We start from the raw sequence: 16280 nt of genomic DNA, 5'->3' as shown, positions 1-16280 counted from the left end.
GTGCGGGCTTTCTGTAACGTCAGGAGAATGATGGGTGTAGAGTCAGGCGCAGAGAGAGCAGAAGTTTCACGGGAACAAAACGCTTTTAATGTCCACAGTAAAACAGGAACAGGTACAAAAAGGGTGACGCCAAAACACAGGCGCAAACACAACCCACAGACCWCTGTTTAAATAAACTGGACAGCGAAAACCCAAAATCAATAATCCACYTCCGACGTAACATGACAACAAATAAGCCYGCACAAACACTAGCGGGCRAAACGAAACTAAATAGTACACCTCCCAAAACCCCAACAAGGAACAGGTGAAAACAATTAGACAGACATAAACGAAAAGGAAAAAGGGATCGGTGGCAGCTAGTAGACCGGCGACGACGACCGCCGAGCGCCACCCGAACGGGAAGGGGWGCCACCTTCGGTAGCATTCGTGACAGACAATTTCTTTATTAATTCCGTACAATTGATCTAACATACACTACAGTAGTACAAAGACTATTTTTCTTTCTTTGCATATGCAAAATATATTTACTGTATGTTTGCATTTTTACTGTGTGACATGTATTGAGTCAAGTTGAAATATAAAACAAATTTTAGCATTCGTGTTCCTTGTTTGAGTACACACAAACAATAAACAGTATAACAACAAAATCTTAGTCTTTACACTGAAATAGGTTCTGATAGTAGTGTTTTGAATATGTCACGGTTGTCACTAAGTTATTAATTTGATGTGTGTCTCTTTTGTAAGCAGAATTTCATTTTGAGCAGGGAGTACATGATTTTSATTGTGTTTTATTTTGCAAGATGTCTGTGGGGTTTGGGGAAAATGGCTAACTGTTGAGTACCTGAGATGTAGTTTCAGCAAATGTGTGTTAACAATTGGGAAAAACTGTAATAACATTAGAAAATTGTGTAAACATGCAGAGAAAATAAAATGTATTGATTAATACAAAACCAATGCAAAATAAAGTGCATAAACACTAAATTTGCCAGGTTTCAATATACTTCAGACTCCAKAAATAAACGTCTAATCATTAGATCCCTGAATCAACCCTCTGTTACTTGTTACCTGTCCATGGGACTGACTGACTGGCATTCATTCACTCACCCATYCACACTGTCCCTCACTCACTCAGTCACAAACTCCCTATTTCACTGTCACCAAGGGCGTCAAGAGTACTGAAATATACTACTCAAGTAAAAGTACTGTTACTTTAATGAAATTGTACTCAAGTAGAAGTAAAATGTTCTAATAAAAAAAAAAACAGTACAAGTGCTCAGAAAACCTACTCAATTACAGTAACAATAGTTACACCTTTGCTTAGGACAACAAAGTCAGAATGCCTGGAAGAACCTGGCACCATCCCAACAGTGAAGCATGATGGTGCCAACATGCCTATGGGGATTTTTTTCAGTGGCAGGGACCAGAAGACTAGTCAGGATCGAGGCAAAGTAATGAACGGACAAAGTACAGAGAGATCCTTGATGAAAACCTGCTCCAGAGCACTCATGACATCAGACTGGGGCAAAGGTTCAACTTCCAACAGGACAATGAACCTAAGCACACAGCCAAGAGAAACATAGGAATGGCTTCGGGATAAGTCTCAATGTCCCTTGAGTGGCCCAGCCAGAGCCCGGACTTGAACCCCATTCTAACACTTCTGGAGAAACCTGAAAATAGCCTGTCAGCAACGCTCCCCATCCAACCTGACAGAGCTGAGAGGATCTGCAAGAAGAAAATGGACAAACTCCCTAAATACAGTGTGTGTCAAGCTTGTAGCATCCATACCCCAAGAAGATTCTAGGATATTAATCGCTGCCAAAGGTTCTTCAACAAAGTACTGAGTAAAGTTGCTGAAATACCTATCGCGTGGTACTATTTAATGAAATGCCAGTGAAGACTTGTTAGCTCTATTTCTCAAACTAAGACACCATCTCTAATGTACTTTCCTTTGCTCAGTGTTGCACCGGGGACCTTCCCACTCTTTCTATTGCTTATAGAGCCAGTTTCGCCTGTTCTGTTGAAGGGGAGATTACTCAGCGTTATACGAGATCTTCAGTTTCTTGGCAATTGCTTGCATGGAATAACCATTTCATTTCTCAGAACAAGAATAGACTGATGAGTTTCAGAAGAAAGTTATTTGTTTCTGGCCATTTTGAGCCTGTAATCGAACCCACAAATGCTGATGCTCCAGATGCTCAACTAGTCTAAAGATGGACAGTTTTATTGCGTCTTTAAACAGGGCAACAGTTTTCAGCTGTGCTAACATAATTACAAAAGGATTTTCTAATGATCAATTAGCTTTTTAAAATGATAAACTTGGATTAGCTAACACAATGTGCCATTTGAACACAGGAATGATCATTGTTGATAATGGGCCTCTGTACGCTTATGTAGATATTCCATTTAAAAAATCTACCGTTTCCAGCTACAATAGTCATTTACAACATTAACAATGTCTACACTGTATTTCTGATCAATTTGATGTTATTTTAACGGACAAAAAAAAGTGCTTTTCCTTCAAAAACATGGACATTTCTAAGTGACCCCAAATTTTTGAACAGTAGCGTACTTCAGACTCCAGAAATAAATATCTATTTCTTGTTAGATCCCTGATTCAAACCTCTGTTACTTGTTAATGGGACCGACTGACATTCACTCACTCAGCCATTCACACTGTCCTTCACTAACTCACAAACTTCCTCTTTCACTCAGTCACCAGGGGTGGAAAGAGTACTGAAATATCCTTCTCAAGTAGAAGTACTATTAGTTTAATAACATTTGACTCGAGTAGAAATAAAATATAATGCAAGTCATTTCTACTGCAAAACGTTACCTTTATGCATTGTTTGATGTACTTAGGAAAAGCAAATTGTCTTGTCCCAGTAGTGATGAGTTGTAGTGACATTGGAGTTTTAAAAATATCCATCTATTACTTTGAATTGCTAGAAAGTAAACAAAACTATGTATTACATTGTGTAGATAAATAAAAAACAAAGATGGCTAAAAGATTTTAAAAAGTAACAAATAATATGTCCCTAAGGTTTATGTCATTGTTGTATCACTCATTAGAAAAATATTCAAGGACCTTGAACATTCCCTTCATTGGCAAACTGTTATCGGGGAGGGGTCTATATTAAAGAAAAGTATTAGCTATTCACACCTTTTAGAATGTCATAAATTTGCGGATTACATTAATAATGTTGCGTGACTAAATAAATAGCGTCATTGTTTCTCAGTTTAATTACATTTTTGAGCAAAATTAATAATCATATCACTTTAGTCAATTATATTTAAATGGTTAATGACCTTGGAATTGAGCATATGTGGCCTACACTTAAGAAAATCCTCAATTACCAACAAATGTGTCATTGGTGTTACCATCATTGCCGTTAGTACTCCTACTGGTGGCACAATGTTATCATAGTGGTAAAAAAAGATTTAAAGTCATTAAGAGGCCATATTAGTTGATTCAGAATGGGAAGATGTACCCAAATCCATTTAAAAAAAGAAACATTCTTGAAAAATGTACTTCATTTTCTTCCAAATGCCACAACCAAACGCCACCGCAATTCAGGAACAACCCATCTAGGTGTGTATGCACTCTACTGTCAGTCGCTCTGGATAAGAGCGTCTGCTAAATGACTAAAATGTAAAATGTAAATAGCCCATCCAATCTACCTCATCCCCATACTGTATTTATTTTTTATCTTTATTTCTACGTTTTTTTTTTACTATTTTGTATTATTTTTTATTTAGTTCTATTTTTTTATTTTTACGTTTATGTTTTTTTTGCTCAATACTTATTCATTTTTTTTTTTTTTTTTTCTTTTTTGTTTTTATTATTATATTTTTCTTGTTGTTTTTTTTTTTTTTTTCTTATACGCATTCCTCTTTATCTTGCTCCTTTGCAGTATCTCAACTTGCACATTCATCTTCTGCCACATATACCATTGCAGTGTTTTAATTGCTATATGTAATTACTTTGTCACCATGGCCTATGTATTGCCTTACCTCTTTATTCTACCTCATTTGCACATGCTGTATATAGATTTTCTACTGTATTATTGATTGTATGTTTGTTTATTCCATGTGTATCTCTGTGTTGTGTATGTGTCAAACGCTTTGCTTTATCTTGGCCAGGTTGCAGTTGCAAATGAGAACTTGTTCTCAACTAGCCTACCTGGTTAAATAAAGGTGAAATATATATTATTTTTTATTCATTTAAAAAAGAAAACATTTTTAAAAATGTACTTCATTTTCTTCCAAACGCCACCGCAATTCAGGAACAACTCATCACTGTGTGATACCATGTGACCCAGGAGTACAGAAAAGCTCCTCTAATTAAACACTCTCTGCTCTCTGACAACACAACCTCAAACTTGCAACTTTTTAGACATCAAAACTCACTTTACTGTCTTGCAAAATTAGAAGAAAATGGAACTTGTGATTGTGCTTGACGCCACGTACTCTCCATGCGATGTGACGCAGGCAAAACATTTGATCCAGCGTTTTCTGTAATTATATTAATCCATTCTACTGCTGAAATCATGTGTTAGCAAACAGTTCACCAAAACAGACCAGAAACAACTCAGCCAGACTATTCATAATATTTATGGTGTATATGTAGAAGTAAATGTATTTGCTGATTAAGTAAAATACATTTTCAGGTGATAAATGTGAATTTAATATGCTCAACTAAAGTACCACTTGTAAGGGTAGTGGAGAACATTACAAGGACAACATCCCTTGTCTCTTTTTGCTGTGTGTTAAAAAGAGTGAAATGCGGACATCCATAATATAAAACGTTTCCAAGATGCTGGATCCAGGAGGAAGACATCGATTAAATGAAATGTATTTATAAAGCCCTTTTTAAATGAGTAGATGTTACGAAGTGCTGTACAGAAACCCTGCCTAAAACCCCAAACAGCCTAATACGCCAAACAGCAAGCAGTGCAGATGTAGAAGCAGATTCAGTGCTTTACTTGGCAGAGCTCCCCGGAGCGGAGTACCAGCACCTCAAATGTTCTGCTGCTAGAGCTCCTGTTCCTCTTATAGAATATTAGCTCCAAAGTATTCTGGAGCTCCTGCACCTAAATATAAACAGTACCGGCACCCAAAATGAGTACCGCACCTATTTCAGTCCAAGTCAAGCACTGTATCTATTAGAAAAATATAAATCCACACACTGTACAGTATACTGTAAAACCCAAGGCATTTTGAACTCAAATACTCAAAGTCAATGAAAAGTAATTTATTTCTTAAAATGTTTATGTAGCACACTCAAAACAAGTGTTTTTGCATGTACATTGAGTGATTGATGGATTAATGCTATGCTACACAAAGATAAATAACATACATTTTTCTAAATTAATCCAATCATTTAGTTAGATTTTTTGCACTCATTACTTAAATGGTCGTTCCAATTTAAATGGCTTTCTAGGCATCCTAACTCTGTCTGGATTCCAATAGGAGTTATACGTCACTTTGCAAGCCAGCATAATGTGACTTGCAGGTGGGTTGCAAAATTATGGTACATTTCCCAGTTCCTAGGAATTCCTAGGAATTTTAGAAAATGTGGTAAAGTATCAAAATATCCCCAAATCCAAAGACACTTTTAAAATTGTATTCTGTTTACGTAGCTAAGCTAAAATAATATTTCTGTGCTTACAATATTTTGGCTAAACCCTCATCCAAAGTACCATTCATAAAGGTTGTGGACAACATTATAATATCCTTTGTCTCTGGCCATTGTTCACAGGCTAAACAAACAGGTTGAATAAACTCTTCCTGCATTGTCAGGAGGTGGGCTTGGCATTAAGTACCTCCTCCAGGTGAAGTAACTTACATACATCTCATCATTCTTGTCCAATTGGAGGAGAAGTCAGCCAGTGCCTTTTCATTAGTAAAGTCATTTACATGAATGAAAGAACCAGCTGGGATAAACTGTTCATAGTTCTCTCTGGGTGGCCCATGACTACCGGTATGGTTCCTGCTACAAGTGTCCGTTCACCTTTTCTGTGAGTAGTCTCTTGGATTGAATTCTCAAATGCAAGGTAGAACTTACAGCTAGCAAGGGTTGAGTAATACTCCTCATACTTCAAACGACTCCCTGTAAAAGCAGAACCAAAAACATGTATCTTGATGTGTTTGACCAGCTCTTGATAGTACTTTGCTTTCGTTCCTGTCCCAGTTGAAGGATTGTTGTTGCTCACAATCCAACAAACCAATTTATCTTTCTCGGCAGCACAAACTCACTGTCCTTTTCAGTCTTCACGGTTGTCAATTCATTTCGCACTGTGATGTCAGCATCTCGTCTATAGCTCAAAGTGAGGTTAAATAGGTTTTCCAGACCTGGTATTCTGGCAGTATTTGTTGGTGATTCCACATGAAACCAGATCCATTTCTGAAAATGTGGACGAGGAGACTGAGGCAGGTTCTTCAGGTCCCAGCTGATGCCTCTGTGAAAAAACAACCACTCCGTCTGCTTGTTCATAAAGGGATCTGTCATCTGTCAGAACACAGCTATCGATGTTGAAATGGGTTTTGCAGATTTCAAAATTCCATTTCCAACCCAGTGGCCAGAACCAGAGCAACACAAGCGGCTTTTCCACAGGCTTTTTGGTAGATGAGGAAACATCTCCCTTTGCCAAAATTGCAAATCATCCAATCGAGATGAACATGCAGTAGATGAGGGTTTAAAGTAAACAAAAAAAATAGTAGCACTGAACACAAAACCCCAAGAGCAGCTATCAGAGTTAGATGATGTGTTCGGTTGGAAGTTTTTGATGACATGTTTGTCCTGTAAGAAAGAAACACACCTACATTTTAGACATTATAAGTATATAAAAAAGGAACAATGTGAAAATTGACTATGACATCAGAATGAGTTTCTATATTATACAACAGGTGGTTCTAATCCTTAATGCTGATTGTTCAAACCGCATTTCAGCCGGTGTATATTCCACAAGTTACCACCGGCTAAATCTATGAAGTTAAAATGCCTATTTTCTCTCTTCCATCTGACTCAAATTCACTCATAATCAGTGTATGGTGAGTCATGCAGTTTTTCTGAAGTTTTCTATCAGTTTTTACTGCACAAACACAGAATAATGACAGTCATTAAGAATAGGAAATCGTAAAGGCTAATTTAGCAGTGCTAGCATGTTAAGTGTACTCAAGTTAGTTAACATTATCCTGAGGGACAGGTTAGACTGCATAAAGGTGTATGCTTCATTCTCCTAAACAATACTAAACTTTTGAACAGAGCATGTTAAATTTATAGAACATCCTTAAATCAAGATGTTTTAAACTCTTAACATTGAAATCAGGATTGAGAAAGAAAATAAACCATTCCTTACCATTAAGAGACCTCTTTCGTGTTAGGGTTTGCCATCCATGTAAATCCATGCACTAGATTCAACCAGACTAGTGACAGTGTGGCACAACTGTCACAAAAATGCAAAAGACCTGCCTGACAACTGTCACGCACTGACCTTAGATGGCTAAAAATGTTTCTATTTTTAGTTTGGTCAGGGTGTGATGGTGGGTATTCTATTTGTATGTCTAGGTTGTCTATTCTATGTGTTTGGCCTGGTGTGGCCCAATCAGAGGCAGCTGTCTATCGGTGTCTCTGATTGGGAGCCATACTTAGGTAGCCTGTTTTCCCACTGTTGTTTTGTGGTGGTTGTTTTCTGTTTAGTGTATGTCACCTTGCAGAACTGTTCGTTTATCGTTTTTTTGTTGTTTTGTTATAGTAGTCGTATTCATTAAAAGTAATAATGAGTACTTACCACGCTGCACCTTGGTCTTCCCTTCTCCTCTATAGACGATCGTTACAACAACTAGAGGATGACCCTTTAGAGCATTTTTAAAAATTAAATCTTCACACAACCAGGAAAATACCCTTGAGTTTAAAACCTGTTTTGCAAGGGGGATCTGGGTAACAGCAATTATGTGTTACCATGTAGCCTTGCCAACTCGAAGCTGGGGAACAATAGTATGTTGAGGGGAGAAGAAGGGAGGAAGAAGAAGGGGAAAATAACGTTGAAAGAAAAGGAGGAAAAAATTTGAGAGAAAATAACAAAAAGGGAAAGTTGAGGGTTCTTCTTCATAATGTGTTTATTATTCATTATTTATTACGATAAGCTGAAAAACAATGAAACGTTGTTTTTTTCCTGTATTTGAAACGGAAGATTGAACCCGAAGGTACCGTGTTCAAATCCTGCCTCTGCCAGAAATAACATATGTTAACAACTATAGTTTCCAAAAATGTTATTATTTTTCACATAGGTGAATTTAAGATAACCTAAGGTAATAGAATGATTAATGTGGCGTAATCATAAAATATATAAGTGTTGTTCTAATGTGGTTGGTTTCTTACTCTACTATGTTCTCAGTACTATACTCTGTGCTTCTACATCTGCATTTCTTGCTGTTTGGGTTTAAGGCTGGGTTTCTGTAAGCACTTTGACATCTGCTGATGTAAAAAGGGCTTTATAAATACATTTGAGTAAATTGGATGAATTTGTTTATGCAATTAATATCTTAAATGATCAGTTATCTGTTGCGTTTTCTTTTGGACTACATGAACTCAGCAAAAAAATAAACGTCCTCACTGTCAACTGTGTTTATTTTCAGCAAACTTAACATGTGTAAATATTTGTATGAACATAACAAGATTCAACAACTGAAACATAAACTGAACAAGTTCCACAGACATGTGACTAACAGAAATATAATAATGTGTCCCTGGACAAAGGGGGGTCAAAATCAAAGGTAACAGTCAGTTTCTTGAGTGTCCACCAGCTGCATTAAGCACTGCAGTGCATCTACTCCTCATGGACTGCCACCAGATTTGCCAGTTCTTGCTGTGAGATGTTACCCCAGTCTTCCACCAAGGCACCTGCAAGTTCCTGGACAATGCTGGCGAGAATGGCCCTAGCCCTCGAACTCCCATCCAACAGGTCCCAGACGTGCTCAATGGGATTGAGATCCGGGCTCTTTGCTGGTCATGGCTGAACACTGACATTCCTATCTTGCAGGAAATCGTGCACAGAACGAGCAGTATGGCTGGTGGCATTGTCATGCTGGAGGGTCATGTCAGGATGAGCCTGCAGGAAGGGTACCACATGAGGGAGGAGAATGTCTTCCCTGAACTCACAGCGTTGAGATTGCCTGCAATGACAACAAGCTCATTCCAATGATGCTGTGACACATCGCCCCAGACCATGACGGACCCTCCACCTCCAAATGATCCCGCTCCAGATACAGCCTTGGTGTAACGCTCATTCCTTTGACAATAAACACGAATCTGACCATCACCCCTGGTGAGACAAAACCGCGACTCGTCAGTGAAGAGCACTTTTGCCAGTCCTGTCGGTCCAGCGACGGTGGGTTTGTGCACATCGGCAACATTGTTGCCGGTGATGTCTGGTGAGGACCTGCCTTACAACAGGCCTTCAAGCCCTCAGTCCAGCCTCTCTCAGCCTATTGCGGACAGTCTGAGCACTGATGGAGGGATTGTGCGTTCCTGGTGTAACTCGGGCAGTTGTTGTTGCCATCCTGTACCTGTCCCGCAGGTGTGATGTTCAGATGTACCGATCCTGTGCAGGTGTTGTTACACGTGGTGTACCACTGCGAGGACGATCAGCTGTCCGTCCTGTCTCCCTGTTGTGCGTCTTATGCGTTTCACAGTATGGACATTGCAATTTATTGCCCTGGCCACATCTGCAGTCCTCATGCCTTCTTGCAGCATGCCTAATGCACGTTCAGCAGGATGAGCGGGACACTGGGCATCTTTCTTTTGGTGTTTTTCAAAGTCAGTAGAAAGGCCTCTTTAGTGTCCTAAGTTTTCTTAACTGTGACCTTAATTGCCTACCTTCTGTAAGCTGTTAGTGTCTTAACGACTGTTCCACAGGTGGATGTTMATTAATTGTTTATGGTTCATTGAATGGTTTATGGTTCAATGAAGCATGGGAAACAGTGTTTAAACCCTTTACAATTAAGATCYGTGAAGTTACTTGGATTTTTACGAATTATCTTTGACAGGGTCCTGAAAAAGGGACGTTTCTTTTTTTGCTGAGTTTAATTGGATGAACAAGGTAATGGGAGTATAGTACAGTAATAAACCAACCTAATTAGAACAACACTTCTGTATGTTATGATTATGCTACCATAWTCGTTATATTATCTCAGGTGGTTTTATATTATCTCAGGTGGTCTTAAATTTCACCAATGTGAAAATAACACTTTTGGAAACTATAATTTTTGTTTGGAAATGTTATTTCTGGCAAAGGCAGGATTCGAACTGGGGACCTTCGGATCTACTCTTCCGGTTCAAGTACAGGAAAAATACAAATACAAAAATGTTTGTTTTTTAACTTGTCATAATAAATAATGAATAATAAACACTTGCATTATGAAGAACCCTCAACTTTTCCCCTTTTATTAGTTTCTCTCTTTTTCAATTTGTTCCCCCATTTTTTCCCCCCTCAACATACTATTGTTCTCCAGCTTTGAGTTGGCAAGTCTACATGGTAACACCTAATGCTATTACCCAGGTCCCCCTTGCAAAAGAGGTTTCTAACCTCAAGGGTATTTTACTGGTTGTTTAAAGGTTAAACAAAAAKATAATGACGATGATTAGGTTCCATGAAATGTAATGTTCTGAAAGGATCAACCTCTAGTTGTCAGGCAGGTTCTTTTGCATTTCCCATGAAAAGGCATGATGACAGTTGTGCCACACCTCGTCACTAGTCTGGTTGAAATCTAGTGCATGGATTTACATGGATGGCAAACCCTAACACTAACAAGAGGTCTCTTAATGGTAAGGAATGGTTWATTTTCTTTCTCRATCCTGATTTCACTGTTAAGAGTTTAAAACATCTTGATTTAAAGATGTTCTATAAATGTAACATGCTCTATTCAAAAGTTTAGTATTGTTTAGGAGAATGAAGCCATACACCTTTATGCAGTCTAACCTGTTCTCAGGATAATGTTAACTAACTTGAGGACGTAAGCATTTCGTAAGTAAGCATTTCACTGTAAGGTCTACACCTGTTGCATTCTGCGCATGTGACTAATAACATTTGATTTGATTTGACACTTTACATGCTAGCACTGCTAATAATACCCTTTACGCATTCCTATTGTTAATGACTGTCATTATTCTGTGTTTGTGCAGTAAAAACTGATAGAAACCTTCAGAAAAACTGCATGACTCACCATACACCAGCGCCACAGGTGTAATGGTATCATGGAAGATTCCCATTCTTTTGACCTGGGTTTGTTTCCCGGACGGTGCACAGTTTTGGGATCCCGAGTGGAGCAGCGGTCTAAGGCACTACATCTCAGTGCTAGAGGCGTCACTACAGACCCTGGTTTGATCCCCTGGTTCGAACCCGGGCTGAATCACAACAGGCCGTGATTGGGAGTCCCATAGGGCGRCGCATAATTGGCCCASTGTCGTCCGGTTTAGGGGAAGGTTTGGCCAGGGTAGGCCGTCAATGTAAAATAATAATTTGTTCTTAACTGACTTGCCTAGTTAAATAAAGGTTAAACAAAAATTAGCACTGATTATGGGTGAATTTGAGTCGGATGGAACGGAGTAAATAGGCATTTTTAGCACCGGCTGGAATGCGGTTTTAACCAATCAGCATTCAGGATTAGAACCTCACGTTGTATAATCAGAGCAGAAAGCAACACATGTTAAATCTTTTCAAGCTGTTCCTTTTTTATATACTTATAACGTCTAAAATGTAGGTGTGTTTCCTTCTTACAGGACAAACATGTCATCAATAACTTCCAACCGAACACATCATCTAACTCTGATAGCTGCTCTTGGGGTTTTGTGTTCAGTGCTACTATTTTTTGTTTACTTTAAACCCTCATCTACTGCATGTTCATCTCGRTTGGAATTTGCAATTTTTGGCAAAGGGAGATGTTTCCTCATCTACCAAAAAGCCTGTGGAGAAGCCGCTTGTGTTGCTCTGGTTCTGGCCACTGGGTGTGAAWTGGAATTTTTTGTTCTGCAAAACCCATTTCAACATCGATAGCTGTGACAGAGGACAGATCCCTTTATGACAAAGCAGACGGAGTGGTTGTTTTTCACAGAGGCATCAGCTGGGACCTGAAGAACCTGCCTCAGTCTCCTCGTCCACATTTTCAGAAATGGATCTGGTTTCCTATGGAATCACCAACAAATACTGCCATAATACGAGATGAGATGCTGACATCACAGAGCAAAATTAATTGACAACGGTGAAGACTGAAAAGGACAGTGAGTTTGTTTATAGTCCTGCTTTTACAGGGAGTCGTTTGAAGTATGAGGAGTATTACTCAACCCTTGCTAGCTGTAAGTTCTACCTTGCATTTGAGAATTCAACCCACAGAGACTACATCACAGAAAAGGTGAACGGACCACTTGTAGCAGGAACCATACCAGTAGTCATGGGCCCACCCAGAGAGAACTATGAACAGTTTTTCCCAGCTGATTCTTTCATTCATGTAAATGACTTTACTAATGCAAAGGAACTGGCTGGCTGACCTCCTCCAATTGGACAAGAATGATGAGATGTATGTAAGTTACTTCACCTGGAGGAGGTACCTTAATGCCAAGCCCCACCTCCTGACAATGCAGGAAGAGTTTATTCAACCTGTTTGTTTAGCCTGTGAACACATGACCAGAGACAAAGGATATTATAATGTTGTCCRCAACCTTTATGAATGGTACTTTGGATGAGGGTTTAGCCAAAATATTGTAAGCACAGAAAATATTATTTTAGCTTATGGCTATGTCATTTTGTTTCAAAATATTTGTGTATCAATTTAAAGGATGGGTATTCAAGGTATAAGGTTTATTTTTTATTTAACACTTTGGAGCAGCATACACTGTAAACCCCAATGTGCTGTCATTACTCAAAACTTTTCAGGAAACCYATTGCACTTAAAACCTTTTACTGCAGTGGGCTAAATCAGCTGGTCACACAGTGATTCTCCGTGGTCTTAAACAAATCTACTTTGAAACCAAAGTATACACCTCCCACACATGGTTATGGGCTTATAAAAAAGAAGACACCTGTACCATGTCAGATAGAGTTGAAATGTGTTACATTRAGTTTCCATTCCATTTAAAATACATCACAGAAGACTAAACTATAACAAAACAGTTTAACGTAGAAACACCAGGTTTGTATTTTTTTAATCTTCTTTATTAATTMTGAAATTCAAAAAAATATGAAWAACACTCCTCCCTTGAGGTCAAAGATGGCGCTTTTAGTAATTGAATGCCGGAAAGGGCTACTATATCTGAAWACAGTTACTTAAAGTGAWTTTGTAGTCATTACTCACAATGATAGAGTCACTGTGACCCTGTAGGGCAGAGGTGTCAAACTCATTCCAGGGAGGAGGCCTAGTGTTTGCTGGTTTTGTGGTTTTCCTTTTGATGAAAACCTAGACACCGGGTGAGGGGAGGAACTCTGGAGCTCTCTTAGAGTGACCATTGTGTTCTTGGTCACCTCCCTGACCAAGGCCCTTCTCCCACGATTGTTCAGTTTGGCTGGGCGGCCATCTCTAGGAAGAGTCTTGGTGGTTACAACTTCTTCCATTTAAGAATATTGGAGGCCACTGCGTTCTTGTGGACCTTCAATGCTGCATTTGTTTTGGTACCCTTCCAGATCTGTCCCTCTTCACAATCCTGTTCTGAGCTCTACGGGCAATCCTTCTCGACCTCGTGGCTTTTGTTTTTGTCCTGACATGCACTGTCAACTGTGGAACCTTATATAGACAGGGGCGTGCCTTTACAATTCATGTCCAATCAATTGCATTTACCACAGGTGGTCTCCAATCAAGTTGTAGAAACATCTCAAGAATGACTCATGAAACAGGACTCAATTTTGAGTCTCATAACAAAGGGTCTGAATGCTTATGTAAATAAGGTTTTTTATCGTTATAGTCCAAAAAATTCAACCCTCTGTTACTTGTTACATGTCCATGGGACTGACTGACTGGCATTCATTCACTCACCCATTCACACTGTCCGTCACAAACTCCCTATTTCACTGTCACCAAGGGCGTCAAGAGTACTGAAATAAACTACTCAAGTAAAAGTACTGTTACTTTAATGAAATTGTACTCAAGTAGAAGTAAAATGTTCTAATAAAAAAGTGCAAGTGCTCAGARAACCTACTCAAWTACAGTAACAATAGTACACCTTTGCTTAGGACAATGAAGTCAGTATGCCTGTCTGTCTACACAAAGCTACCAATGTGGGGTTAAGGGCAGTTTAAAAAAATAAAGCCAATGGATGAGGAAGTGGTGCATGGGGTGTGTGTGTGTGTGTGTGTGTGTGTGTGTGTGTGTGTACTGGTATGACTGGAAAAACAACTTCTGATTGGGCAGTCCATCCAGGAAAAGGTTCTCTGTCAGTGGTCCTTTACTGAACTCTTTCATATCTTTAAGTGCAGGACCAAAAAAAAAAGCCACCTTGTGGCAGACAAACAACAACTGTATACAATAAAAGACAAAACAACACTAACAATTGACAATAGCACAAATAACAGAAATAGTGCAATAGTTAGTTTGGGTCCTTTACAACACTGCCCATATACACTGAGTGTACAAAACATTAGGAAAACTTGCTCTTTCCATGACAGACTGAACAGCTGAACACTATGATCCCTTATTGATGTCACTTGTTGAATCCACTTTAGCCAGTGTAGGGGAGGAGTCAGGGATACATTTTTAWRCCYTGARACAATTGAGACACGGATTGTGTATGTGAGCCATTCAGAGGTTGAATGGACAAGACAACATATTTAAGTGCTTTGAATGGGTATGGTAGTAGCTGCCAGGCGCACCGGTTTCAGTGTGTCAAGAACTACAACGCTTCTGGATTTTTCACACTCAACAGTTTCCTGTGTGTATCAAGAATGGTCCACCACCAGAAGAACATCCAGCCAACTTGACATAACTGTGGAAAGCATTGGAGTCAACATGGGCCAGCATCTCTGTGGAWTACTTTTGATACCWTGTAGAGTCCATGCCCCAACAAATTGAGGCTGTTCTGAGGTCAAAAGAGGGTGCAGCGCAATATTAGGAAGGTGTTCCTAATGTTTGGTACATTCAGTGTAACTGGGCAGTAGTCCAGGTGTGATAAAACTAGGGGCTGTAGGACTTATTTGGTTGATTGTAATGTCAAGAAAGAAGAGCAGCGCTTTATCACAGACAGACCTCTCCCCATCTTAGTAACCATTGTATCAATATGTTTTGATCATGTCAGTTTACAATCTAGGGTTACAGTTTAGTCTCCTCAATTGTCACATTCAGTATACGATTTAGATGAGGTTTATTGTTTAGCAAATTATTTGTTCCAAATACAATGCCTTTAGTTTTTTAAATATATTTTTTAGCTTATTACTAGCCACCCATTCTAAAGCTGAATGATGCTCTGTTAAGGGTCGCAGTTACTTCATTTGCTGTGGTAGCTGATGTGTATAACATTGAGTCATCAGCATACATACAGTGCATTTGGAAAGTATTCAGAACCCTTGACTTTTCACACATTGTTACGTTATAGCCTTATTCTAAAAATGATCAAATAAAACAATTTACTCAGCAATCTTCACACAATACTCCATAATGACGAAGCAAMAACTGATTTTAGGACATTTTTGCAGATAAAAACAGAAATATCTTATTTACATAAGTATTCAGACCCTTTGCTATAAGACTCGAATTTGAGCTCAAGTGCATCCTGATTCCATTGATCATCCTTGAGATGTTTCTACAACGGGATTGGAGTCCACCTGTGGTACATTCAATTGATTGGACATGATTTGGACCCAAAAACATTTATGCAAGCATTGATGGTTCCCAAGAACACAGTGGCCTCTATCATTCTTAAAAGGAAGAAGTTTGGAAACACCAAGACCATTCCTAGAGCTGGCCGCTCAGCCGAACTGGGCAATCGGGGGAGAAGGTCCTTGGTCTGATTGGTGACCAAGAACCCGCTGGTCACTGACAGAGCTCTAGAGTTCCTCTGTGGAGATGAGAGAACCTTTCAGAAAGACAACCATCTCTGCAGCACTACACCAATCAGGCCTTTATGGTAGAGTGGCCAGACGGAAGCCACTCTTCAGTAAAAGGCAAATGACAGACTGCTTGGAGTTTGCCAAAAGGCACCTAATGGACTCTCAAACCACGAGAAACAACATTCTCTGGTCTGATAAAACCAAGATTGAACTCTTTGGCCTGAATGCAAAGCGTCACATCTAGAGGAAACA

The 16280-nt window shown here is 39.1% G+C and overlaps 2 pseudogenes; one reads left to right on the top strand and one right to left on the bottom strand.

The window, feature by feature from the left end:
* Positions 1-5236: 5236 nt before the first annotated feature.
* On the bottom strand, positions 5237-6659 carry LOC112068687 (4-galactosyl-N-acetylglucosaminide 3-alpha-L-fucosyltransferase 9-like; annotated as a pseudogene).
* A 4043-nt stretch (positions 6660-10702) lies between these two features.
* On the top strand, positions 10703-15616 carry LOC112068682 (4-galactosyl-N-acetylglucosaminide 3-alpha-L-fucosyltransferase 9-like; annotated as a pseudogene).
* Positions 15617-16280: the final 664 nt, after the last annotated feature.

Source organism: Salvelinus sp. IW2-2015, unplaced genomic scaffold (assembly GCF_002910315.2).
Source record: "Salvelinus sp. IW2-2015 unplaced genomic scaffold, ASM291031v2 Un_scaffold648, whole genome shotgun sequence".
In the NCBI taxonomy this organism is placed as follows: Eukaryota; Metazoa; Chordata; class Actinopteri; order Salmoniformes; family Salmonidae; genus Salvelinus; species Salvelinus sp. IW2-2015.
This window is presented reverse-complemented; position numbering and strand designations above follow the sequence as displayed.